General features: G+C 38.5%; 1 long non-coding RNA gene across 3 annotated transcripts; it reads left to right on the top strand.

Moving 5' to 3' along the window:
• The first annotated feature begins 1,986 nt into the window (after nucleotides 1-1,986).
• Nucleotides 1,987-18,016, top strand: LOC118351356 (uncharacterized). Of its 3 annotated transcripts, XR_007403543.1 has the most exons (4): nucleotides 1,987-2,126; nucleotides 4,454-4,563; nucleotides 10,896-11,098; nucleotides 13,298-18,016. It is a non-coding gene; the product is annotated as an uncharacterized LOC118351356 (long non-coding RNA). The 3 variants fall into 3 exon arrangements; XR_004806674.2 differs by lacking the exon at nucleotides 10,896-11,098; XR_007403544.1 differs by lacking the exon at nucleotides 10,896-11,098 and having other exon boundaries at nucleotides 13,266-18,016.
• Nucleotides 18,017-26,861: the final 8,845 nt, after the last annotated feature.

Below are 26,861 nucleotides of genomic sequence, written 5' to 3'. Positions count from 1 at the left end.
CAAAGCAACTAGAGAGGACAGGGGAAATGTGTTGTGCTTGATTCAAGGCCAAATGGCTGTGGGCACAGAGGATGTTTTGGATACCATCATCCTGAAGAAGACATTCACAGTGGTTACAAATTGACTTTTTATGGAGAAACTAAGACTATTTCTAACCTATTGCACCGATATTATATTTAGTTAATATTTTATGAAAGAAAAGTCCTCCCATTAGAGGCAGCAAATTGCTTTATAATTATAGTACTTCACAGAACAGACTGTCTGCTTCGTTTTATGGCAGAAGCACAAAACACAGCCGCCTTTCCCACACAAACTTCTTTTCAGAGGCCTTGTGGTAAGTGACTTCCCTCTCATGCTTTCTCTTCTTTATTTCAAATATTAGTTTAATTTGAACAGAAAAATCACGTTGCATGTTTGGTATGGGTTAATGAAATATTGATGTAGAAATTTCACTGAAGCAGGGCAGGGCACACTGGGGAACAGAGGTGAACAAAGATACTTTCTTCACCTTTCAAACTCTGGTCTGACTTCATGCCACTCTGACAGGGACGACAAGCCATTAAACATGATGGCTATTTGAGAATCATGACTGTAATGAATTGGTGGGCAGAACGGCATAAAAATTTCATCAGAGAGTAGAGACCGAATGGGAATGGAGATTGGGCGAGTTTCTGTTCCGCCACCTTCTTTTTCTCTGCTTTTCTCCACAGTCCTCAATGAGAAGCAACAGAGCGAAGTTCCCAGCAGACAAGGAACATGTTGCATTTATTTTTGTATTCCAGAGAACATCACACGGCTGGCGCTAAATAAATGTTGTCATGAAATTGCCTCCCTTTGATTGAAACGTGCTGTGTAGCAGAAGCCGTGAGGCCCTGACATCCCTTGTTGGCAATCCTCATTCCTGTGCCCACCAGTGGAGCCGCACTGCAGGCGCCTGCAGCTCCACCCCGGGGCTTTCTTTGGCCCCTGGAGGATGCTCCACCCTTGGCCATCCAGATTGACTTGGAAAATTCGTGCCTCAAGAGGCAACTCTTAACCAGTGATGAATGTGAGTTAGTGAACAAATACTCCTGCTCCTCACTCCTCAGGTTGGACAACTCGAAGGTGTCTTCTATAGACTTGCCCAATTGCCTGAACGGCAGTGGTCCTGAACTCCGATGACCCGCACAGCTCTCTCCTCATGAACATTCCCCAGTTGACACTCTTCCCTTCCCTTCCCTTCCCTTCCCTTCCCTTCCCTTCCCTTCCCTTCCCTTCCCTTCCCTTCCCTTCCCTTCCCTTCCCTTCCCTTCCCTCCCCTCCCTTCCCCTTCCCTTTCCTTCCCTTCCCTTCTCTTTTCTGTTTCACTTCCTCATGCCCCCACATGTGCTTCCAGGGATCACTCTCAAACAAATAGTAGCCCTCAAATCCTTATCTCAGGTCATGCTTCTGTGAACCCCAAGCTAAGACATGCTGCTATTCCAAGACACCAGGGTCATCGGTTGATAGGAACTGACAGAGAGTTTTCTGTGTGCCTAACCTTGTGCCAGGTTCTAGGAAGCTAGTAAGTCACTTAAGATATTGACACTTACACTGCTCAGAAATCCTTTGCAATTAGCTTGTGAGATAAGACGTACACGTTTAAAACAATTCGTGGACCAGACAGCATTATACAGGGCTACAATAAAGTCCAAAGTGTGTTTTACGGATAACTGGGGACAAGGGCAGTGGAGCAAGGCTCTATGTACACCGTGCTGTTGAAAGTCAGGAAAAGGCTGTTGGACCATGGGGAGGCAACTTGGAGCTGAGGGGGTACTGGCTTCAAAGAGGATGGTGCACTTAGCGCGCAGGAAGGGTATGTCTCCAAGCATAGTGTCCTGCATGCAGCGGGGGCTCAATAACGCTGTGTGGATGGAAAAAGGTGCAGGCGAATGAATTAGTCATCAAACTCGGATGAGCTATGCTATGCTTCTCCCTCCTAAACTTTTGATCTATATTATATAAATGCCTAAGTACGAGCATCTTTTACATGCTGGGATTTTATTTTAAGTATTTGCCTTCCCACTTTTCTTCTTTCCCTACTCCACCTACATCAACTTGTCTCTCTCTGTCAGAAGATCTGCCTTTCCATAGCTGGGTGACCAGAGGTGAGTTATTTAATCTCTTTAATCTCAGGTTCCTGATCGGTAAAATGCCTAAAGGGTGACCATGACACTAAGGTATGGTTTATTTGACTAGTGTCTCCCCTAGTCCCAGAAAAAACAGAATCCCAACCCCCCTCTGTTGTCTTGTTCTCAACTCTACCGTGCAGACTTTTATCGCTGAGCTACAAAAAATATTGGAGCTTGCCGTTGTTGGGTTAGATGACCTATAAAATTCTTTTTAACTCTAACAAAGCATATTGAAATAAGCAAAAGGTTTGGATCTACAATTGTGTGGCCTTGAACAGGTCACTTAATCTGTCTGAGACTCAATTTCTATTTTCAAAAAATGAGGCTGTTGCCTTTATACTAGAGATAATTATGTAAAGTGCTTGGCTCATGAATGCTCTGAAAATTGTACATTTTTTCATTAACTATATTGAGATAGAATTTACATAAAATAAGAAGCATGCATTTTAAGGACACAGTCTGATGAGTTTTGAAACATGTGTACACCCATGTGACCACGCCTGTCAACATATGGAACATCTTTATCACCTCAGAATGTTCTCTAGTGCCTCTCTGCAGTCAATCTACCCCCTTCACCTCTGGCTCCAAGCACGCACTGATCTGCTTTCTGTCACTATAGATTAGATGTGTCTTTTTCTAGAGTTTTATATAAATAGAATCATAGAGCATGTGCTCTTTTGTGCCTGACTTCTTTCGCTCCGCGTTATGTTTCTGTGATTCATTCATGTTTTTGTGTGGATTGGTGATTTGTTTCTTTTTAATAAATCGTAGATCTTGTTTTACTAACCCAGACAGAAATGATCTTTCTTTCTTGGGACCTTTGGGCATTATCATATTTTGCAGATATAACTGTGCATGATGGATGAATTATAAATGGATTTAGAAGATACCTAAGATAATAATATGTAAGTCTTTTTCTAAGGGATTTATCAAGAAGAGTAATAGCTAATATTTATGAAATACTTATTTTGAAACAGGTACAGAACAGAAAATAGGGGATGTATTAGTTATCTTCTGCTGTATAACAAATTACCCCAAACTCAGTGGCTTTAAATAATAAATATTTAGTATCTCACATTTTCTGTGGGTCAGTGACTTAGAACTTGCTTAGGCTGATGATTCCAGCTCCAGATTTCTTATGAGGTTGTAGTTAAAATATTGGCTCCAGGGGCCACCTTCTAAAACCTTGACCAGGACTGGAGTATCAGCTTCTCAGATGGCTCACTTCTGTGGCTAGTAAACTGATGCCAGCTGCTGGTGGGTAGTCTCAGTTCCTCTCTATGTGAACCTCTCCAGAGGGTTGCTCAAGTGTCTTCTCAACATGGATCACTTTGCCCAGAATGAGAATCCAAGAGAAAGCAAGGAATAAGCTGCAATGTCTTTTATGACCCAGGCTCGAAAATTATATACTGTCATTCCCCATATTCCCCTGGTTGCACAAATGAACCCTATGCAGTGTGGGAGGGGACAGTTGTGTCCCCCCAAAAGATACGTGGAGGTATTAATCCTGGTATCTGTGAATTGACCTTATTTGGAAATAGGATTTTTGTAGATGTAATCAAATTAAGATTAGGCTGTACTGGATCTGATGGGCCTTAAACCCAATGACTAGTGTCCTTATAAGAAGAGAGAGATTTGGAGACAGAAAAACACCAGGGAAGAAGACCATGTGAAGACAGAGGCAGAGATTTCAGTGAGGCATCTACAAGCCAAGGATCACCAAAGATTGCTGGCAACCACCTGAAGCTAGAAGAGGCAAGGGAGGATTCTTTGGTAGAGCCTTCAGAGGGAGCATGATCCTGTCAACACCCTGATTTTGCATTTCTACCTCCCAGAGCTGTGTGAACATCTATTTCTATTATTTTAAAGTCACCCAGTTTTTGGTACTTTGTTATGGCGGCCCTAGGATACTCATGCAGGGACTGAATAATGGCATGGATACCAGGAGGTAGGGATTATGGGGGCTACTTCGGAGGGTGACGACCACTTTAAAAGAGTGGTCAGAGAATGGGATATAATTTAGACTGACACCTGGAGAATGAGAAAGTAGGTAAAGAGGTAGAGGAAGAACATTTCAGGCAGAGGAAGCACCTTGTGAAGACCTAAAAAGACGAAGAGCTTGGAGTGTCTGGGCATGGAGAAGAGGCCCATCTTGATTGTTCCCTCTTGGTTAAAGGAGAAAACACACAAAATAGGCTGGAAAGATAAGCAGAGGCCAGATGATGCTGAGCTCACAGACCACTGGAGGGAGTTTGGATTTTATACAAAGGGCAGTAGGAAGTGGCATGCGTTTGATTTTACAGGATGACTGGCTGCCATGTGGACAACAGACTGAAGAGAGAGGAGTCAAGTGAGAAGACCATCTAGGAACTACGGCAGAAAGCTGAGCTGGAGTCCAAGAAGTTGGTTGAGGGTAAGGGAATGAAGATGGAAGGAAGTAGATAGATAATTAGGGATACGGATTACTGCTCAAAATATAGGATTTACTCATGAGATGTGGAGGATAGGGATAAAGATAAGGAAGAAGAACCAAGGATGATGCCTCCTGAGTTCAGAATATTCATCCTTAGGTAACTGAAAATTCTATTAATTTTAAATATGAGCTTAACCCATTAGAGGCTCTTCAAACTTAGAATTCTTTGCCAGCCCCTATTGGCTATAGGGGAAAAAAATCCACACTCCATAGCACAGTAGAAGACCAATCCCAATCAGTCCTTTGCTTAAATGGCCAGCCTCACCTCTTCAGCTACATTCAGAGATTCTGAGGTGTTCATCCTTCTAGGAACATGGTAGGCCTACAAAACATATTCCATTCCCTCTGCCTGGAATGTCCTTCCAGCTCACATCCATGAAGCTGTCCATATCAGCAAGGTGTTTCCACAGCTTCCTACTTTGCCCCCATAGCATCTGGCATACCTCTCTTTGTTCTTACTCCCCCATATATTAATTATCTATCCTGCCATATGTTATATGTCGGTATGTCCCATCAGGGGCCTCCTGGGATCAAAACAACCAATCGAGGGCAGCCCTGGTGGCGCAGTGGTTTAATGCCACCTGTAGCCCAGGGTGTGATCCTGGAGACCCCGGATCGAGTCCCACGTTGGGCTCCCTGCATGGAGCCTGCTTCTTCCTGTGTCTCTGCATCTCTCTCTGTGTCTCTATGAATAAGTAAATAAAATCTTTAAAAACAAAGCAAAACAACCAATCGAATTATTATTTTATATTTATATTCGCTTTTAACGCTATCTCTGGCACATTGTAAAGACTCAGTTAATGTTTCTCAAATTGGAATAACAGAGGTTGGCGAAGGATATATGACAGTTACTAGTGGATGAGTTATTGGTTCTGATGAGTATTGAGATACCATGTTTTCTCCCTAAATTAGGATCAAAGAAACCCAAAACCACCTGAAAAGATAAACATGTGATTCATGCATTTGCTAAATTTTCATTTGACAAATACTTATTGAGTACCAATTATGTGTCTTCATGGTTTTAAGGGACCATAGCAGGAAACAGGATCAAAAAACACTCAATTTTCATAGATATTAAATTCTTTGGAGATGAACAATAATCAAATATAAGAGAAGCTAAAGAAGGTAACTTCAGACAGTAATAAGGGCTGTGAAGAACAAAACGAGGGTGATATGGCCACGACTGTGTGACAGTCTCTGATAGGTAAGTAGAGGAGTAGAGTAGAGGAGTTGAACCAGCATGTGACACTCTGGGAGATGAATTTTCTAGTGAGACAGACCCTGACTGCAAAGGCCCAGAGTGGGACCAGCATGGTGTGTTTCAAGAAAAAAAAAAAAGCCAGTTATATACACTAAGCTCTATTTCCAAATGCCTTGGCAGGTTTTATGTTCAGGAAACTCAAAACAAAGAAAATTGTTAATATATTTTGAAACAAATTTAAAATGTCATTAACATCATTCAACATCTGTATTTGGGCAGCCCGGGGGGCTCAGCGGTTTAGTGTTGCCTTCAGCTCAGGGCATGATCCTGGAGTCCCGGGATCGAGTCCCACGTCGGGCTCCCTGCATGGAGCCTGCTTCTCCCTCTGCCTGTGTCTCTGGCTCTCTCTCTGTGTCTCTCATGACTAAATAAATAAAATCTTTTAAAAAATCTATATTCATATATCACTATATCATCTATCTCTCTTTCTGCCTATCATCTACTCCCCTTTCTTGACTTATCTTTCACTGCCATTTAATTTTTTTAAATAAAAATTTAATGGCTTTATAGTATACTTGTCTGGATATAATTATAGTTCAATCAACTCTCCATGATCGACATAGGTGAATGAAGTTGGATGGTAACCATCTAAATAGTTTGCATATACACGATTATTTTTCTTGTGACAAATTCTTCCCAGAGAAACTGCTGAGTCAAAGTTTAATCCACATAACCGATTTGCCTTTCGGAAAGTTTGTAACAGTTTACTGCCCCTCCCAACTGTGCACAGCCAAGTGGACTTCCTTAGGAGCAATAATGGAGGTCGGGTGCCCGATTAGAGTTAGCTGGCTTTGTATCGTCCGAACAAAAGGAGAATTGTACAAGTTAGTCCCTAGGAAAGCCACAAATGTGATTGGAGCTGCCATCAGGTTGCCTCCATGGGCAACCTTCCATTAGTGGTTATTTCTACAATCACTGGAGCTGTTGGTGCAGCCCCAAGCCATTTGAAGTAGCTCAAAATCAACAAACCTTTCTCAGTAGGCGGAATGAGAGGAATCCCACCTAATGGCAGGCCCACATGGCTGTTTTCTGATTCAACTTTCATTTTTTTAAAAGCATCTTACCTAGACAAGGTCTAAGAGCTCCTAAGCTTTGCCAAACTGATCACCAATAGAATTGGAAATGGCCAATTTATCTCAAAAACGTGACTAAGAGATCAAGGAAGCAGATATTGCTTAATCCACTAGTTTCTGCTTTTTTAGTAACTCCACAAAGCATTGGGGCATTCACTGCCCTTGCCAAAATCAAGAGGGCAACACGTGAAAAAGTAATCTGAATACATTGTTCCTGAAAGTTTTAAAAATTAACCTCCAAGTCATTTAAGTTCTTTCTTGCCATCATAGAAATTTACAACTAGGAGAGTTCAGGGATCATCTTGACTTAGGATTTTGTACCTTTGAAGAAGCAAAAGCCCATTTTTATGTAAAAATTATTTTGGGGAATCTTGATAGTAGGTAAGTCTTTCAGTTTGTTGTTTGAAAACATACACCATGACAAAAAGTCTATGAATTCAGAAATAATTTTTAAGTTTATTTTAATATTCCAGAAACAAATCTGCATACCACTAAAACAGAAGCATGTACGTCCGCAAAACGGATGACTTAGTTTGCCTCCATTTCTTGGCCCTTCTCCACCTGAGTTTGTCAGCTACAGATTGAGAATTACTGAGCGTGTAACTTTACCAGTGAGGGATCTAAAGTGCATGAAAAGTCTTGTGAATTATCCAAATCACAGAAAGGAGCAGAACCAGAATGCTTGAGTTTTCCTCTAAGCTTCTCCTGGGTCTAAGTTGGAACCACCGCAGCTAAACCATTTATTACCAGTGTGATCTTGGGTGGGTTGCTTAATGTCACTCGGTCTATCACCTTCACACATGAAATGAATATTCAGTCATACAATTCAGGTTGATGCCTCCTCTGAAGACACAATGTCGGAAGCAGAAAGCAAGTGCTCTGTGCACAGATGATGATGATGATGATGATGATGATGATGATTTTGATTAGTTCCATTTCCACAATATATCTCCTTCAGCCTTTGTGACAAACAAATTAAAGAGCTCCAAACCTTCTTTACAATCTCCCTGCCAGGACTCTTTGCTTATCAATTCTTTAATTACTGGATGCAACTCCATAGAAGTCAAGGCTGCAGAGATGCCTTTAAATTTGGGGACAAGGGGGAAACAGTTCCTTCTCTGTGACTTACCAACTAACCTTGCCTCCTGGGTATTTACATAAGAACATGAATTTGTTTGTCAAGAAACTGTGGGGGATAAATTGCCTTTAACTCTTCTACAATTATGTGCTTACATTTCCATCATTTGCACCTACCTCTGCAGAATGATACTCAGTTTGTTTTGAAAAAGTGAACCTTGGTATGTCTTGACTTGTAGGATCATGAACTCTGCTGGAAAAATTGTTATTATTTCTGCTATGAAAATTGGTCTACTTGCTGGGTTTTCATTTAAATACATTGTTAAGGTAAAAAAACAAAACATAAAAGAGCAACATTCCGATTTCTCAACATTTTCTTTAGAGTATAGAGAAATCCAGAGATCCTCTTTCTCCCCCCACCCCCACTTCCTATTTTCTGTTATGGTCCTTAGGACTACAGTACAATGAAAATGTTGCCCTAAAACAAATTAAAGTAGGAGCTAAGAATTCTATTACATTTTGCAAAGGACTCTCAGAGTTTATTTCACATCGCTTTTCTATATTCACAAATGACAACACATTTGGAGCTTTTCTGTTCGGACTACACACGTGTATCACAAATTATCATATACATCAGGGAAGTGCTTGTTCAAGGCAAAAATAGGCATAAGAAAAAGGAGTTTTCACTCTTCCTTTGATGTAAATCTTAAATGAAACTGACACCAGTCACCTTGGCTAAAAGCTCGCTGAATCTGTTGCGGTAAAAATTGTTGGCCAACAGAGGACATGATGAGCCCCACAGTGAGAAGGTCAAAACCTGAATCAACTTTAAAAATGGAAAGAGGGGAAAGAGTGTTGAGCTGGTGGGGGGAAAACGTCCCAGCTGTGCATTCACAAGAAAACGACTGCATCTTGACTCGACACATGATTTGATCTTGGACTTACCACTTGAACTTCTTAGAACATTTTCCCTTATTTATCAAGTGGGAATAATGATAATCTCAGCCAGTTTTGACTCTCGGGTAAAAAAGGGTTTGTAAACTATAAATGTTCACAAAATGCTGCAGGTAAAATTAAAGCTATTTAAAAGTCTCTCTTATTTTCACGTGCCAAGGAAGAAATTCATAAGACATTAAAGTAAACTCAACTTTAATTCCTTATTTCCACCCATGGTGAAATATGTATCACCTGAGATAGAAATAAAACAATGCTTTTATTCTTACATCAGGAAAACACAAAAATAAGATCTCTCTCTGAACACTGTGATCTAATCATGCTTTGCTGTATTTCATTTCCTTTAGAGTGGACATTCTTATCTGACTGTCAAAGGTTAGGGTCACGATGTTGAAACTCTATATTCACTTTTATCTCCCACCTCTCTAACAATCTGCTTGATGCAATCAGTATCAGGACTGGCTTATCTGCCCTCTAAAATATTTTTCTGTTAATCACCAGCTAATTCAATTGAGACAGTAATTGCTTCTTAAAAATAACTGAATACATACAGTTTCCTTTTTGATGTACACCAATACCCAAATGATAAATTTTATCTGTGTGCATAGATCCCTCTACGACCTTTTAGAAATTATCAACAGCTTTAAAAACATTACTTTTTACATACATTTTTAACATAAATGAGCTAAGCCAGTGCCACAATAAAATATGTGTTATTTCATAATTTTAAACTAATGATCAACATTTGAAAAAAGCCTTTCATAGGTGTGACCAGGCTGGAGATCAGACACAGTAAGAAGTGTGCCTTTAACGAGAGTTGCTGTGTTTGAAAAGAGGATATTACTTGTTCTTTTTAGGCAAATCTGAAGTTTTTCATGTTCATCACTGTCATCAGTATCATTTCATTTCAATCTCTGGTTAGTACCTCTGAAGTCCCTGGCCCCCGGGGTGCGTGTTACTTTCTGAATACTATTTGAGAAGGATTCCAGTGACTGTGTGCTGGCAATAGAGCAAAAGGGGGGATTGGAGAGAAAATCTTACAGATGAGTTCTGCAGTAAAACACAGATACAGAGTGTTTTCTTAGTGGTGCTTGATGCATTTAGCTCACCGGGTGACACTCAGTGCTGCTGTCCCAGCAGCCAGTGTGTGTTTGGTGGCAGAAACTGCATGTTATAACCCAGCACACATAGCCAAAATCATCACCCTGTGATTTACCACTGAATCAGACTGCACTTACTTCTTTTAGGAAGAATGGTGCCTGTATGTAAAAACCATGAAGCAAGCACTGTTGGGCGCACTTGGTGGCTCATTCATTATTCTGTTTGGTGGACTGGTGAGGTAGAAGAATAAAAAGAGTTATTGTTCACATCTCCATGTGATTGGACTCAGGCATGTTTAAAGGGTAGCTTTTGTACCAGGGAGATGAAGATTTGATCTTGCACTGCTCCTAAAGTAAATATTTATACTTAATTTGATCTAAATGAACATTGGACTCTACTATTATTTTTTTTTCCTGGTATTTTCTCTTCTCATTAAAATCTCTGATGCTGCTTTGTCATAGTTTCCACCCCGACTCAGGGTCTCATGCTCATTATATACTGGCTCTGAGTTTTGGGACAAAGGTCATTTAAAGAAGAGAAAATCATGTTAAATAAAACTGGGGGAGAAAATTTGAATATGGCAACAACTACAAATCTGTTGTAAATATAATGAGTTTTGACGACTTTTTCTCTAGAGAAAAATTCGAGACATCAAAGAAAATTCCTTAACTAGAAAACTTTTATTTCATAAAACATGGTCTTTTAACTTCTTACGGATCTGTCTTCTTTTGGAAATGTAAGCGATTGTTTAATGACATGCTGACTCTTGCTGAAGCCACAGCCAATTGCTTATCTTTCTACAATAGATTTACTTCATGGAGGAATGGAGATGGGAATGTGTAGAAGATTTAAAATCCATTGGAAAAACAGAATGAAAGCCATTTAAACTGGAAGTCAGTTATAAGTGACAAGGTGAAAAAAAAAGGAGGACTATATCTTTTATAGAGTCAAATATAAACGTTGGGCTGGAATAATGAGAAAGACATAACGGCAAGACTGTGGCAATAAGGTAAAACCAGCTGCCATTTTTGGGAACATTTTCTAGGTGTTGGGCACATGCTAACTATAGTCTTTATCTTATGTATAGTGTAGTCAGAGGTGAGCCAATTTGGATTATAATAACTTCTTGAACCATTGCATTTCACTATAGCCTTTATCTAGCATGCCATTTATGTCAGTTGCATTTACAAAGACTGACATGGATTCTGTGCAGCTGGTACAGTGCTGAGGGCTGGGAAGGGAATTATTATGACTTTTTTACTATTCTGAAGTGCAAGCTCATGATGTTCTCCCCCAGAGCACTTTGATTTAACGTCTCTGGCAATCTCATCCATTCAGAATTATACATTTCATTATTTTCATATTTTTCTTTTGTACTATTATAGTTTTATTTACTGTTTTGTTTCTGCGTTAAAAATAAATTATACAAACACTGTTACAAGTGGTTGTATGAGTATAATCCTATGGATATGGTGCATGAGAGCCATAGAATAAAAAAATGGCCAAATGATAAAATAATTAATGAAGGTGCTTGCATAATGATGATCAATATTAACTATTTAAGAAGTTATGTATTATTATGGGTTTTGGTGCTCTATGGCATAAACGGTGCCAATGCTAGAGCTCAGAAACACATAAAATTTATTTTTTTTGAAATTAATAGGGATTTCACTTTTATATCTGATAATTACAGGTACAGACTCTGTAAAACAAGTATAATTATTCTCATTTTGCCATATGAGAAACTAGATTGCAGATAACTTGAATGATATGCCTAAGATCATACATCTGGGTAAGTAGTAAAGTTGGGGTACAAACTTAGTTCTACCTGACTTCAAAAGCTGATGTTTTCAAACCTGTTATCATAAGGACAGTGCTCGTCTAACAACTTTCTTGGCAAATGAGAGTCTGTAAACTTCCTCCAACATTGATGTCATGGTTTACAATGATTTTAGAAGTTATCTTTGAGTCTTACCCTTCAAGCCTGTTTATTAAGTTCACAAAATAATGTTTCAGTACTTTATAGTCATTTTTGAACATCTATCTGTTGTCAAGAATTTTTTCTGACTGAAACTTGCAAAACTCCTAAAAGGACCAAGACTTGACACTAATGATTTTATATATTTTATATATGATTTATATATATATATATATATATATATATATATATATATATATGTTGTTTGTTTTGTTTTGTTTGTTTTGTTTTTGAGAGAGAGAGAGCACATGTGTGGGGAGAAGTGTGAGAATGAGAGTGAGAATCTTAAGCAGGCTCTGAACTGGGCATGGAGCCGACCCGAGGCTTGGTCTCACAATCTTGAGATCATGACCCCAGTTGAAATCAGGAGTTAGGTGCTCAATCAACTTAACCAGCCCCCAATGCTATTTTTTAAAGAATGAGAAGCCGGCCATAGGCACTGAAATTAGAATCTCTAAAATAACTTGAACCATGGCAATATTATTGTCTCCCAATTAAAAAGTCATCAGCCAGCACTTTAAATTCTGTATATCTATTAAAAAAATAATTTGGGGGTGCCTGGATGGATCAGTATTAAATGTTTGACTCTTGATTTCAGCTAAGGTCATGATCTTGGGGTCATGAGATTGAGTCCTGTGTAGGGCTCTGCACTGTGTGTATAGCCTGCTTAGGATTCTCTCTCTCCCTCTCCCTCTGCCCCTTTCCCCCATCCATCCCTTGCTAATGTGCTCTCTCTCTGTAAATAATAATTTTGTCAATCATAGATTCAAGGATCTTAGCATTTAGAGGATTTTAAGAGACCACATATTCAGAAAAGATAACACAAGGAGGTAAGGAGAATTATTATTTTTTCAGATAATTTTTCTGAAGAGTAAATTCCATAGGAGATAATGGAATGATATATTCAAAGTGCTAGGAAAAAATAACTATCAACCTAGGGTTCTATACCTAGTTTAGTTATCACTTAAGTAGACTTTAGGACTTTGTTTTGGGGCAAGACCATGAGGCAGGTCAGGGAACAAAAATTAAGAGCAGCAAGATCTTAGTAGGAAATAGCCAGTGATGTGTAGGCCAAATGAAGAAACTATTTCTAAGGGAGATCCTGAGATCTTGACTGTTAAAAATACATCCTGTTATTGGTGATGTGTTCTTGATTTGATTTATGTTTTCTTTTTCTCTACTCTATTCCTTATTTCAGGCAAGAAATCACCAACTCTGTTTTTCTTTCAGAAGAGGGATGTGGTAAATTGCCTACCAAATACTTTTCATCCAGGATTTTGTTTCTAGAAGACCAAGACTCTGAGATCAGAAAGGATTCACAGGCATAGACCAAGCAAATGGACAAGGTATGAAGTTGCAAAGGAGAAATTCTCTAAGTCTCAAAAGAGACAACTTGCCACAGTCTCCCCATCCTGACTTCCCATGCTAGAAGAATAAAAGGTGGGAAAGAGAAAGATAATGATTGAAGGAGATCTAGAAGACTTAAGGGTAGAGTGGAACTCCACCTTACCTCCTAAAAGAGGTAGAGATGGTACAAGTCCTCACAGAAGTTTGTGGAACTCAATATCAAAATAAATTGTGTCCTTTCGAGCAATATCACTTAATGTACAAACATTGCTCTAGAGGTGGTGGCTGTGTGGCATAAGTGGAGGGGACCATAGGTAGCCTTCCTGAAGGGCGAAGGGGAAGAAAGGAGAAAAGAAAGTCAGAGAATTGCCAGACCTGAAGAATTATCATGCCTGGTGCAATGGACATCTCAGTGGTAATCTGTGCGGACACATGACTTATTAGCATGGCAGCACACTCCTCTCAAAGTCTTGCACTACATATTATTGTAGAACTGTGGACCAACCCAGCTTTGGGGTGCAGAGAGAGGAGTGGGTAGGTGGCTAAAGAACTGGACAGGAAAGGGAGGAAGAAAAACCATACAAGGACAGAAGTTAAATCTTTGAGAATGAAAACAAATGTAATGATAAAAAAATGAATGTAATAATTCTTCATATCTGATTGCTGATGAGATTCATATTCTATAAACACTGCTATCTGTGCAAGGGGGCCTATATTTTAGCTCAATTGACCCTTTGTTCTCATGACAAATAGTGATAGGTTTAAAGATATGATAATACTAATAATGTGATTGACTTATTTTAATATTCAAATTGCATAGATCTAGACTTCAAGAAAACATGGTAGACTGGGCTGACAGACACAAAGAATCCTCTTTCTATTAAACATACTTTTTAAAAAAATTTTTTTAATTTTTTTTTATTAAACATACTTATAAATGATGAATTAAATATAGTCCATAGCTGATTTTTAAAGGAGAAACTCCCAGGTGCCAGAAACAAATAAATAAAAGCCAATGATAAGTTTTTTGATGAAACAGAAACTGACAGAGGCTTTGCACCCAGATATTATTCCAGAATACTGAAGGCTGGGATTCAGATGTCCAGGGGATATTGAAGACATAGGGCAAGGAAGCTAGAATTGAGTTTCCTCAATCATTCCTGGAGCTTTGATGAATTTTCCAGTCAGGATAAATGTACAAGAATAGCTCTGTCCAGTAGATTTAGAATGTAGCTTTCTAGATCACTAAGGCTTATGTGGGTGAGAGGGAAAAAAGTTACTTGTGTGATGTAAACCCCAGCTAAGCATGTCACCCTGGCAGGTTGTACATATACAACCTCCATATACTTACATATGTACATACACAAGCCTTCAAAGTGAAGGAAAACGGAGACAGAAATTAATATTTTTAGAAAGCCTTGAATGTTCCAACTACTAGGGCTCTGTTATAAAACCTTTTTTAGACACACTTTCCCAAGGCAGGATTCACTGACTCCTGTTTATAAAACCAAGCAACAGCAATCATCTCAAAAGATGAACTCATGATAAAAAAATGAGATATAAGTATTATAAAGTAGAATGAGTAAATGAAACAAGAGAATTAGAACTTCTCAAAAAAGATGAAAAACAAGCACAGATAAATTAACAAAAATATACAAATATACTTCCATTGAAACCAAATGTTCATAGAATATTTGCAAAAGAATACATAGGGAACTGGCAACAGTTTGCTTATTTCTGAGTCCCCCAAAAATATAGTTTCAAAAGAAAAAAATAGACAAACACACTATTATAATAGATTTCTGAACTATCTCTAGAAATTGATAAACGAACAAACAAAAAATTAAGGATACAGAAAATTTGAACAATATTAATCAATAACTTTGATCTAATGGACATATATGGATCTTGTACTCTGCAAGCAAAGATTACGTACTCTTCTCAAGGCTATTTGCACATACAAAAATTGCCCAGTCATCTTTAGCAAAGGAATCTTAACAAGTATCAATGAATCATCATCCTATAGATCACAGTCTATGATATCATAAAATCACAAATCAATTATAAAAAGAAGGAAGAAACCCAAATATTTGGGAACTGGAATTACCCTTTTAAGTAATCCATGAGTTAATTTAGAAACCACAGTAGTATTTATGAAATATGTGGAACTGAATGATGATGAGTCATGTATATCCAAACATGTAGCTAGAGAAAGGCATAAAGGGAAGACCAGTCTTAAACATATAAATTTTAAAATAAGAAAGATTGAAAATAAGTAAAGCAAATTAACCCAAGAAAGTAGAAGGAAAGAGCAGTGTAAACTAGAATCAAATGGAAGGAAACAGTAAGTGCAGAAAATAGCAGAGAAAACAAAAAATAGAGCAGAAATCTGAAAGCTGGGTCTTTGTAAAGACTCATGAAGTATGTAAACTGACAAGATTTATCGTGGGAAAAAGAAACAGGATGTGGACAAACAATACTAGGAATGAAAAAAGAAGATAATTTTGACACACTGATGATGGTAAAAGCATAAGAAAATATCACGAGCAACTTTATTCTAATGATATTGAAATCTTAGAACAGGTAATTTATCAGAAAAATATGAACAAGCAAAATTAAATCAAGAAGGAACAGATTATTGTAACGTACATACAACCATCGAAGAAACTAAATTCATGAGAACTTTATTTACCAAAAAAAGGGTATCAGACTCAGATAGGTGTCTTCAATATGGCATGTAAGCATCATCTTATATGAATTATTCCAAAGAAAAGGATGAGAAGGAAAGCTGACCATCTACTGTTACAGGTCTATCAAAACTGAACACAAATAGCATTTAATGTAAAAATTATACAGCTAGTGCATCAATGATCGCAGATGCAAAAACTTAAATAATATATTAATGGAACAAGTACAATTTTGTATTTTAAATACATAATAACCTAGTAGGGTCTGCTTTCAGAATACAAAGCTGGTAATCAGTGAAACTTTGTCAGTTAGAAGCATGTTCAGGGCCAAGCAGTAAGAAACTTGCCTAGAATGACAGGAACAAATAGGCATTTACTTTACTCATCCAACAAGAAATCTGGAGGAAGAGAGTTGCTGGTGTTGGGTCAATGGCTCATCAATATGAGGACTGATGGTCTGTGATGTTTTTAGTCATTTTTTTTTTCATGGTCATATAAGGGTGTCTGCCTGTTTAGCACTGGACCCAGGTTCAAGAAAGGAAGGAGGCAAGGTGAAGGGATCTGTCTGCCATGTTTTCTCCTTTTATTTTCCCTGGAGTCCTTATAGCAGAATGGCACTTGTAGGTCATCAGCCGGACTGGCCAGAAAAGTCACTTCTATCAGAAATGGAGATGTAAAAATAGTGAGTGTAATCATAATTACCTTCCACCATTCTGTCCTGAGCAAAACCAGGGTTCTGTTAGCAAGAAAACAGGGGGAGAATGAATATTGCATCTAGTTGTATCTGCCTTAACTATCCAGCAAAGAATTCATTATATTAACAGAGAAGATTAAATGAGAAGATTCATATGGCTGTCTCATTAGTGCAAAAAAAAAAAAAAAAGCATTTGGTAAAATAATAAAAACTCTTGTTGAACTAGAAACATTAGAAATTTCTTTAACTTGACAAAAAGCACATATCAAAAACCTCTAGCAAACACCATGCTTAATGCTGAAACTTTAGAAATATTCTCTTTAAAGTGAGGAACAAGACAAGGATGCCCATTATCTCTGATATGGCAGGGAATAAATAAATAATAGTCTATTCATTCATTCAGTGAAATGCTATTCATCACTTAAAACGAATGCATTAGATCTTTATCTATCAACATGGATACATCGCAAACATACATAAAAATATCCACTAACCAAAAGATATATGCTGTATGATGCCATTGATGCAAATTTAAAAACCTAGAAAATATTACCACGTATTTTTATGAACATCTGCATTTGTAGTAAAAGTAGAAGCCACAGCACCACTTCATCTAGGGAGAGAAGGAAAGGAAGGAGATAGATGATGGCTACAGGAAGGCTTTCACTGATTTGAAATATTTTATTTCTTTTTTTTTAAAAAAAGGTCTAGGGATCCCTGGGTGGTGCAGCGGTTTGGCGCCTGCCTTTGGCCCAGGGCGCGATCCTGAAGACCCGGGATCGAATCCCACGTCGGGCTCCCTTCATGGAGCCTGCTTCTCCCTCTGCCTGTGTCTCTGCCTCTCTCTCTCTCTCTGTGACTATCATAAATAAATAAAAATTAAAAAAAAAAAAAAGTTTAAAAAAAATAAAAAAATAAAAAAATAAAAAAAGGTCTAGGGCAGCTCCAGTGGCACAGCGGTTTAGCACCGCCTGCGGCCCAGGGTGTGATCCTGGAGACCCTGGATCGAGTCCCATGTCAGGCTCCCTGCATGGAGCCTCCTTCTCCCCCTGCCTGAGTCTCTGCCTCTCTCTCTCTCTCTGTCTCTGTCTCTCATGAATAAATAAATACAATCTTAAAAAAATAAAAATAAAATAAAAAAGATCTAAAGCAAATATGTCAGAATGTGTTAAAATGGGATTGTGGGTACATGGTTGTATCTTTTATATTATGTTCTGCACATTTCTGGATGTTTTGCATATTTTACAAAAATAAAAACCTCAAGAATGTCTTTCCTTTGTCCCTGAGGCCTCCAGTCTATGACAAGCCCTAGAATTGCAAGGATGTTTTGGTGGTTGGTCTGATGTCCAATGTGAGACAACCAGCCCTGGAAGCTGCAAGGAATGGTGCTGATCTCAATTGTCCTGCAGGTTGGCCCAGACATTTTGCCTCTGATTCATATAGAAGGGAACGGATGCTAGGGGGCAGTGGTCCTATTTTGTCACTTATTGCAATAGAAAATGAACTAGTCACAGATAGCCAGACTAGAAACACCAACACATTTCTTCAATAATGTCCATATTTGGCTTATCTTTCAATAGACAACCTAAATCTGGTAATAGTAGAGTACATATGCAAGGCTTATTTTGTGTCTCTGTTCAAAATGCTTTATAAATACTAACTTGTTTAGTACTCTCAGTAATCCTACAAAGAGGTATTTTTTAAAAAGATTTTATTTATTTATTTGAGAGAGCACAAGCAGGATGGGTTGTGAGAGAGAGGGGGAGGGAGAAGCAGACTCCAAGGTAAGCAGGGAGCCCAGTGAGGGGCTTGATTCTAGGACCCTGAGATCAGAACCTGAGTTGAAGGCAGACACTTAGGTGACTGAGCCGCCCAAGCACCCTATAAAGAGGTATTTTTATCTTCATTTTCCTGAATGGAAACTAAGCACACAGAACTTAAGTACCTTGTTTAAGGTGACATTGTTAATAAATGAACTGGAATTTGAACCCCAGGGGCCTAATTGCAGAATGCATATTTTTGACTACAAAGCTCTTCTTCCTTTGTGTGCTTCAAAGTTTAAAATAATTTGAGGAGGACAAAATCTACTTCAGAGTTGGAGAGAACATAGATTTCCTCATCATCATAGAAGTTGTTCCACTCACCCCCTTGCTTTCAGCAATAGTACTCTGATTCCTTTGGGTACTTCTCTGTCCTCTACTTCCAGCCAACATGGTTTGGATGGTGTTGACAACAGTCCTACTCTAAAAATACATCTGGATTGCCTTAAGCCAGTCATCCTATCTCTTGCCTTGGATCAGTTGGAGATTAGAGTCAGTTTGAGGAGAAGTTGGCTGGTTTCTGGGGAGTTTTGGGGGAAAGAAAGATTTCATTCTCTATCACTGTAATTAGCAGAGTATGGAAGTGAAGCCTGGCTCTCTGCCACCTTAAAGCTCAGAAGGGCAAGATTGAAATTCACAAAGCCTGAAATGGAACCAATCCACAGGAACCAAAGCCAATGAGCTGGATGCTCCTGTCATTGCTTGGGCCCTGAATCAAGCCACACCTGAAGGCAAGTGTACCTGTGGGCCTTTTGTTCCATGAACCAATTAATTCCTTTTTTCACTTAAATCCATTTTGACTTGGTTTTCTGTCACTTGCAGTAAAAAGAATCTTAGTTCACACAAGGATAAATACAACGAACAACAAGAGCAACAATAAAACACACGGTGTTCTACAAGAAGTATAACCTATTCATTTCTACTCAAGGGACAGTGGCCAATCTAAATTATTTAAATGGTTGAATTCATCATTTAAAAATATTTTATTATTATTTATGTTAGAGAGAGAGAGAGAAAGAGAGTGCAGGGAGGTAGGTGGGGGATGGATAGAGGGACAAGCAGACTCTGTGCTGAACACAGAGGCTATCCCATGACCCTGAGATCAGGACCTGAGCAGAAACCAAGAGTCAGATGTTCAACTGACTTGAGCCAACCAGGCACCCCGAATTCATCATTATTAAACAGCAAGAACAATAACAAAACAGCAAATCCATTTCATTAACTTTGGGGATATCTCTAACATATTTTAATAGTAAAAAGAGGCACCCTGTGGATCTTGTGTCCATTTTGTTAAATGACTAAGAATCACTCATCACTGGCATTGTACAAGTGGGCTTGCTTAATGTTGTTTGAAGTCATTACATTTACTCTTAGGATGGCTAAAATGCATTCTATTCTATCATCAGGTCTCTGTTTTAAAAAGTAATTCTGAGGCTTCTTTCATGGCAGCCATTATATTTCTTATTTGTCGGTTGAATGATCCAAGGCCCCTATGAATTTAATAAAGATTTTAATATCAAGTTTTATTTTATTTATCACAACCGCATCTATGTACTTTTGGAAATTAGCCCGTTTATATGTATAAGTTTCATTTATGGCAACATTTGCCTTCCAGGTTCTCAGATCTCTGAGCAAACTGTGATCCCTGACTGATGCTGAAGCCCAATCTCTTTAAAAGCTTTCCAATTATTACAGTTGCCAAACTGGTGTGGTCTACAACAGGGATCAGCAACTTTTCCTGTAAAGCACCAGATAGTAAATATTTTAGCCTTCATGAGTCACATGATCTTTGTCATAATTACTCTGTTGTAGCATGAAAGCAATCACAGATAATAGACAAACGAGTGAGCATGGCTTTGCTCCAATAAAAGTTTATTTACAAAAACAGGTGGCTGGTCAGGTTTCGATCATAAGCCATGGTTTGTGATCAAAAGTATTTGGCAGACATCTCAAGCCTGTGAGATGTTTGTTCCCTAGGTTTGACTGTTTTTAAGTAGTTAGATCATTTCATTTGGTAAAAAAAAAAAAAAAAAAAAAAAAAGCAAATATTTTGAATCATATGTATTACTTTTTTGGGTAGCATTGAGTATAATTACAAATCATTGTCAAATAAATAAATAGAGTATGAAAATGATGATTTAATGAGTACCAGTATGTGCCAGGCACTGTGCTATCTGCTTTATTTATATGACATCCTTCAGTTCTCACTATAACCCTAGGAAAGGTACATGTTTAGACACAGAAGAGCCTAGTGGGAAAGAGAAAATTTATAGACTGAGACAGTGTAATGGAAAGAACATGAGTTTTGGACACATAGACTTGATTTCAAGTCCTGGCTTCACCTCGATATCCCATGTGACCTTGGCCAGATTTTATACCTGTCTTAACATTAGTTTCTTAATTTATAACTAAATATGTAAAGTTATATGATAAACTTATAATTGAGAATACCACCTACGTTTTAGAGGCACTGTGAGGGTTTATTGAAGTGAGCAGATAAAGCCTGTAGCCCAGAACATGGTAAGCCCTCCTTGTACTTGAGCCATTCCATGGTTTATAGCTTATGAGGAAGTGACCTGCTGAAGGTCATACTGTGGTAGGGGGTGGAACTAGGATTTTCACCCCAGCCTGACTGACCTTAAAGCTTGTGAACTTTCTACTTCATTGAGCTGACCCCCACATACAAATATGAAGTGGTGGTGTTCTGGGCATGCATGGGAATTGCTCAAACTATTAAAATATGAAATTTCCAAAGCCAGTCAAACTAGGCGAATGCCCTGTGTTGGGCCATGGACGCTGGGTGCATGTTTCTGGAAGTAAACATGACAAATCAAGCATACCTCATGGCCGAAGCTGCCATGTAATGCTTGATTTGTCTTTGTTCCTCATGCAGACACTATGGGAAATACTCTTGACTTCCCAAGTCTAGTTCAGATGCCCCTGCTGCCAAATTCCAGAACAGCCATAAAATGTAACCTGCGCTCTTAGCCTCTCAGGAATCTCTCCGTTACCTCAAGGGATTTGGCCACAGACAGGACACAAGGATGGAAACAGGCCCAGTTTCTAAACCACAGGATAAGATAAGATCAACAGCTCTAAACTGTGGCTCATAACACATCTTTAATTATGGCCAGGACATTCTCAAACAAGATGAATTTAATTTACGAATTTCAGAGTTGAGATGAATGAATATCTAGGGCTGTATTGTCATTTTGCAAATGCAAACACTGGAGCCTGGGTCAGTTAAATAAACTGGGATAGCACACTTAGCCCTTCTCAATTTCAGTTTCAATCCCCTTTTCCCACACCGCCTGCAATTTGATGGGAAACAAATTACCCAAAATAAGGTTGCCAGATTTAGCAAATACATTTATTTCAGGTAAATAAATACTCCTCTTAGTACCACTATATCCTATGAAGGATGTAGGACAATGTTTGGAACCTACAGGTTCACGAAATAATCATTCCTTATCTGAAATTCAAATTTAACTGGGCATCCTGTGTTTCATCTGGCAAATGTATCCTAAATTAAATAAGCAATGCTAAGACTTCTACTTTCTGAAAAACATTTGAAAGCATTAGAAATTTGGTTTAAGTGGCAAAGAATCGAGTGGACAAGAAGAACTCAAAACCTCATTAATTGAAGTTGGAAACAATCAGTGGCTAGAAAAAGGAGTAACATGAAGCTTAAGAAGAACAAGGAAGGAAGAAAAGAGGAGGAGGAAAGGATGGAAGGCAGAAAGAAAAGACTCTCTGGAGTATGGTGGTTTCTCCTTTATCTGTGGAGGCCACACAGTTACCTTCTTTTGTCATTAAAATGGCATTATATTTAAGTTTTAAAGTTTGAATCAAAGCCATATATGCAGATGACTTAAACTCAAAGAGTACTGACGAGCTTATAACTAAAAGCTCTAGTCCTTTTCCTGTTTCTTGGTTTCCTGCTTTGAGGAACCATTTATAAACTTGATAATCTGTTTCTAAGGTGATCAATTATCCTTGTTTGCCCAGAACCATAGGGTTTCACAGACTGGGCACTTTTGATGCAAAAATAAAGACAGTCCTGAAGAAACTGGGACCAACCATTCATTGGTCACCTTATTTCTCAGAGATATTTTCATCTCTCTAAATAAGAACCCCTATTTTTGCTTAATTTATTAATTTTAGACATAGTCTTGATTTCTTCCATTACAAGGTGAATATTCATTTTGATTATTTTCAAATGGTTGGTAAAACACCTTTTCCATACAGCTCAAGCTCACCAGTTTGGCCTACAGGGCTTCAAAGAGAACCTTCAGGGAATGTGTTTTCTCTAAGCAAAGAAAACAAGAATCACATTATGTGAGTGTCAAGGTGCCATTTTATTTTCCCACTGAAATGGTTTGCCCCACCTAGGAATCCTTTTAAATATTCTTAACTTTAATTGCCTTTTTCCCTCCACAAAGAAGTCAATTTAAATTAAGCAGAATCCATCACTGTGATAATTTTTTAATGAGTAAAGATAATGTACTGTACAGAAATTGAAATGAGGTGTTCCCAGGATCATTTACAAAGTCTCGAAAAGTCCTCCTAAGAGTCAGCTGAAATTAATGAACCTCAGAGTCTCATGACCATCAATACCTTATAACTGAGGACTGGGTTCAATGAAAAAAAAAAAAACTCACAATAATAATAGTTACACTTTCCAATTTGAACATTTATCTCCTTTCATCCCGAGATCCTGAGGAATTTTATAAACATTAATTAAGCCTCACAGGTGTGATTTATTAGATTAATTCACTGATAGCCATCAAGAACTCTAAATGTGCATAGTACTGTTTAATAGAGCTAGATTGAAAAGAACAAATTAGCATGCTAGGCAGACTGCCACCCTGAGCCAGAGCCCCCAGGGTTTGGGGGAAGTCAGAAGAGGAGATGTGCTCCTAAGCTCAAACTTCTAAAGTTAGATCTCAAAATAGAGTGACCATAGTTTGATGCTTTCTAATCTCTATTGAAATATTCCCCTTCCATTGCTTATTTGAGCCCCTATCTATTGCTTTGTCCTCATTATATCATTGGGTGTCAAAGACAGACATGGTGAAATGAGTGACCTTCAGTACAACAAAAGAAGTTACTATGTGCTTTGTGGAAACCTAAATATATTTTCGGTGAAGTTTTTGCGGGGAGAGGAGGTAGACATGGTACTGATTAAAAAACTAAGGTTTTATTTTACAGATTAGTCAAGCCCTTCTTGGAGTTGAGGATAGGGAAGGGAGAAGAGAGTCACTACAGTTTTGACACTGTACTGTGAGCAATATGTTGCCTTGATAAATTTCTTTGTTCTCGGAAGGCAACGGTTGCAAATTAAAAATAAATGCTCAATGATAATTTTCAATAATGGATTGAGTTTATGGAGGCAAAAGGGACATTTCTTTTACCCTGTGAACTGAGGGTTCAGTTAGCATGAATAATACAAGAACAATAAACTGAGGGATATTTTATTGTCTTCTTTTAGCAAACCCTGAATCGAGAGGGGTCAAACATGATGAAATTGGGGAATTGAAAAGAGAACTCTCTGTAAAATCCAGTATTCTAAAATAGAATTGGAATTCTAGAGTCAAACCTTTCTCCTCCTGTATCAGCAGATTTAATCTCCTCGTTCAATAGATGATATAAAGCTGAGTCCTGGAGAACTAAAGTGACTTGAATAAGAAAGTTAATTAATGGCAGATCCAGAACAGGAGCCAATGCCTGTCTCTTTCCTCATTCCTGTACCTCTACTACAAAACCACATGGACATTTTGGCTATTTTCTTCTAGTATTGCATTGTGTGAAAGCATTTTCTGGAGAGAGAAATGAGAAGTCAGATTTGCTTATCTCACAAGTGTGAAACAGTAGATACAATTAGTGGAGCTTTCTTGGGAGGGTGACAATGGTTTTTTAAAATGTATTTTAAAATCTATTGACTCAGTAGGTTAAGCATCCAACTCTTGGTTTCAGCTTAGGTCATGATCTCATGGGTTGCGGGTTCAAGCCCTGTGGAGTCGGCTTGGGATTCTCTCTCTCCCTCGCCCTCTGCCCCTCCCCATCCCCCCCTCAAATAAATAATAAATAAATAAATAAGCAAAAGAATAAACAAATCTTTAAAATGGCCTGTTGAATGCACTAAATAATGGAGGAAAGCAGCCAAACACCATGGATATCCAGAAAGAGAATAAGTCACCTTGGGGTAACAGAATTTATTGTAACCTACTATTTTGCAAAGATTCTACATGAAATATCAGTTCCCACTTATTCAGTCATCAAAAATGCTTCCAAAAGTAGTGAAGTGGAGAAAAAAGGGTACTAGTTTGTAATATTTAATTAAACGCCAGTATGAGTTTGGGAGAAAGATAAAAATAGTGAAGGCGGGATCCCTGGGTGGCACAGCGGTTTGGCGCCTGCCTTTGGCCCAGGGCGCGATCCTGGAGACGCGGGATCGAATCCCACATCGGGCTCCTGGTGCATGGAGCCTGCTTCTCTCTCTGCCTGTGTCTCTGCCTCTCTCTCTCTGTCTGTGACTTAAATAAATAAATAATAAATAAAATATTAAAAAAAATAGTGAAGGCTCATGCATATTAGTGTCTTTGGAATTGAAAAACCATAAACAGAAATTCCATTTACACTATCCCCTCTCCTGAAACAGATAATTGTCTAACTATTGATCAAACTCCACAGGAAACTCACTAATTTCTGTGGCAAGACTTTCATTGTCACAAGTTGGATCACTGGAATGTTCTTTAGTACAGTGATCTAATATGATCATCAACATTGTATAGTTGTTGTTCCATAGGCCAGCTCTAGAAATATTTAAGATCTATTAGCACTTTTCCAGGATATGCTGAGTTTTCTCTGTTGGTTTCCCCTTCTTCCACACTGTCCAAGATTCAGAGGCTGCCCCATATGCCCTTGTATGGGTCCTGGAAAGCTGAACCCTATAGAGTACAATATAGGGCTCTCTTACCAGTTGATTTCCATTTGGGTTAGATTGATGGAAGAGTAACTCAGAGCAAATTAGAGGTCAAAACAAAAGAGAGGCTAGTGATTTCTTTCCTGATCTACATTTTTGCTTGTTGGGATGTCCTTCTGCAATTACAGTTTCAAGGCAATAGCCCCTCCTCCATGAATCCCTTAACTCTGCCCACACCTCCATAAGCAGCCACTTTGTTAAAGCCTTTGAATCATCTGAGCTGGATTCTATTTCCTGCTAGGATTTTTGTTGAGACCTAGGTTAAGGAAACAGTCTCTGTTTCTCAGACTTCTCCTCAATATGCTTTTCTGACATTCTCATTATTTTGGTTGCTTTTATCTCAGCACAATCTAGTTGGTCAAGTCCTTCTGCAGAGCTTAACCCCTAGTGGGCCAGAACAGTTCAGATTTGGTCTTTTAGTGCATCTTTTAAATTCCCTGGTTAATGATACATTTTCTCTATTAATTCATACTGTATTTTTGTGATGGTTCTTTTGTTTGTTGGTTGTTTTGGCAGCTATGTTACATTGGTGCCTCACCTGAAGCTTTCATTCAATTGAACTCCTAGATTTTTTTCCCCCATGTGATTTTCTCTTAAGCCAGGTCTCTCATATATTTTGCTCCTTGTCAGGAGACTGAATTATTTACAGACCTGGCCCTGGTATTAACATGCTGGTTCCAAATAAAGACCTTATAGAGGTCTCTATCACCTTACAGAGATAGGCCAGACCATGTAAAAGGTAGTTCTGAGGGCAGATTGCCCTGGATGGTCTTCTATAGCTTCCCTGCCATATTGCTGCACCATCATAAGAGATGAATCTGAGGAAGCAGGTCCCACATATAGATAGTATAGCAGCTTCCCAAGACTACACTAAGCTATGTTTATAGTTACTACTGACTAGCATACTTATTTATATATGTCAGAGTGCCTTAATGGAAAGCTCATTGAGCAGAAAGGGTTCATTTCCTATATCTTATATTTAAATATTCCCCACCTGGGACTCCTGGCTGGCACCTGCCTTTTGCCCAGGTCATGATCCTGGAGTCCCAGTATTGAGTCCCACATTGGGGTCCCTGTATGGAGCCTGCTTCTCCCTCTGCCTGTGTCTCTCTCTGCCTCTCTCTCTCTGTGTCTCTCATGAATAAATAAAGAAAATCTAAAAAAATAAATAAACATTCCCCACCTTATGGAAACATCTATTATATTTATCATAATATTTTGTTAAAGAAAGAAAGAATATTATGTATTAATTATAGGAGTC

This window comes from Canis lupus, chromosome 18 (genome assembly GCF_003254725.2).
Source record: "Canis lupus dingo isolate Sandy chromosome 18, ASM325472v2, whole genome shotgun sequence".
In the NCBI taxonomy this organism is placed as follows: Eukaryota; Metazoa; Chordata; class Mammalia; order Carnivora; family Canidae; genus Canis; species Canis lupus.
The sequence above is the reverse complement of the archived record's forward strand: the minus strand, read 5'-3'. Positions and strand labels throughout refer to the sequence as shown.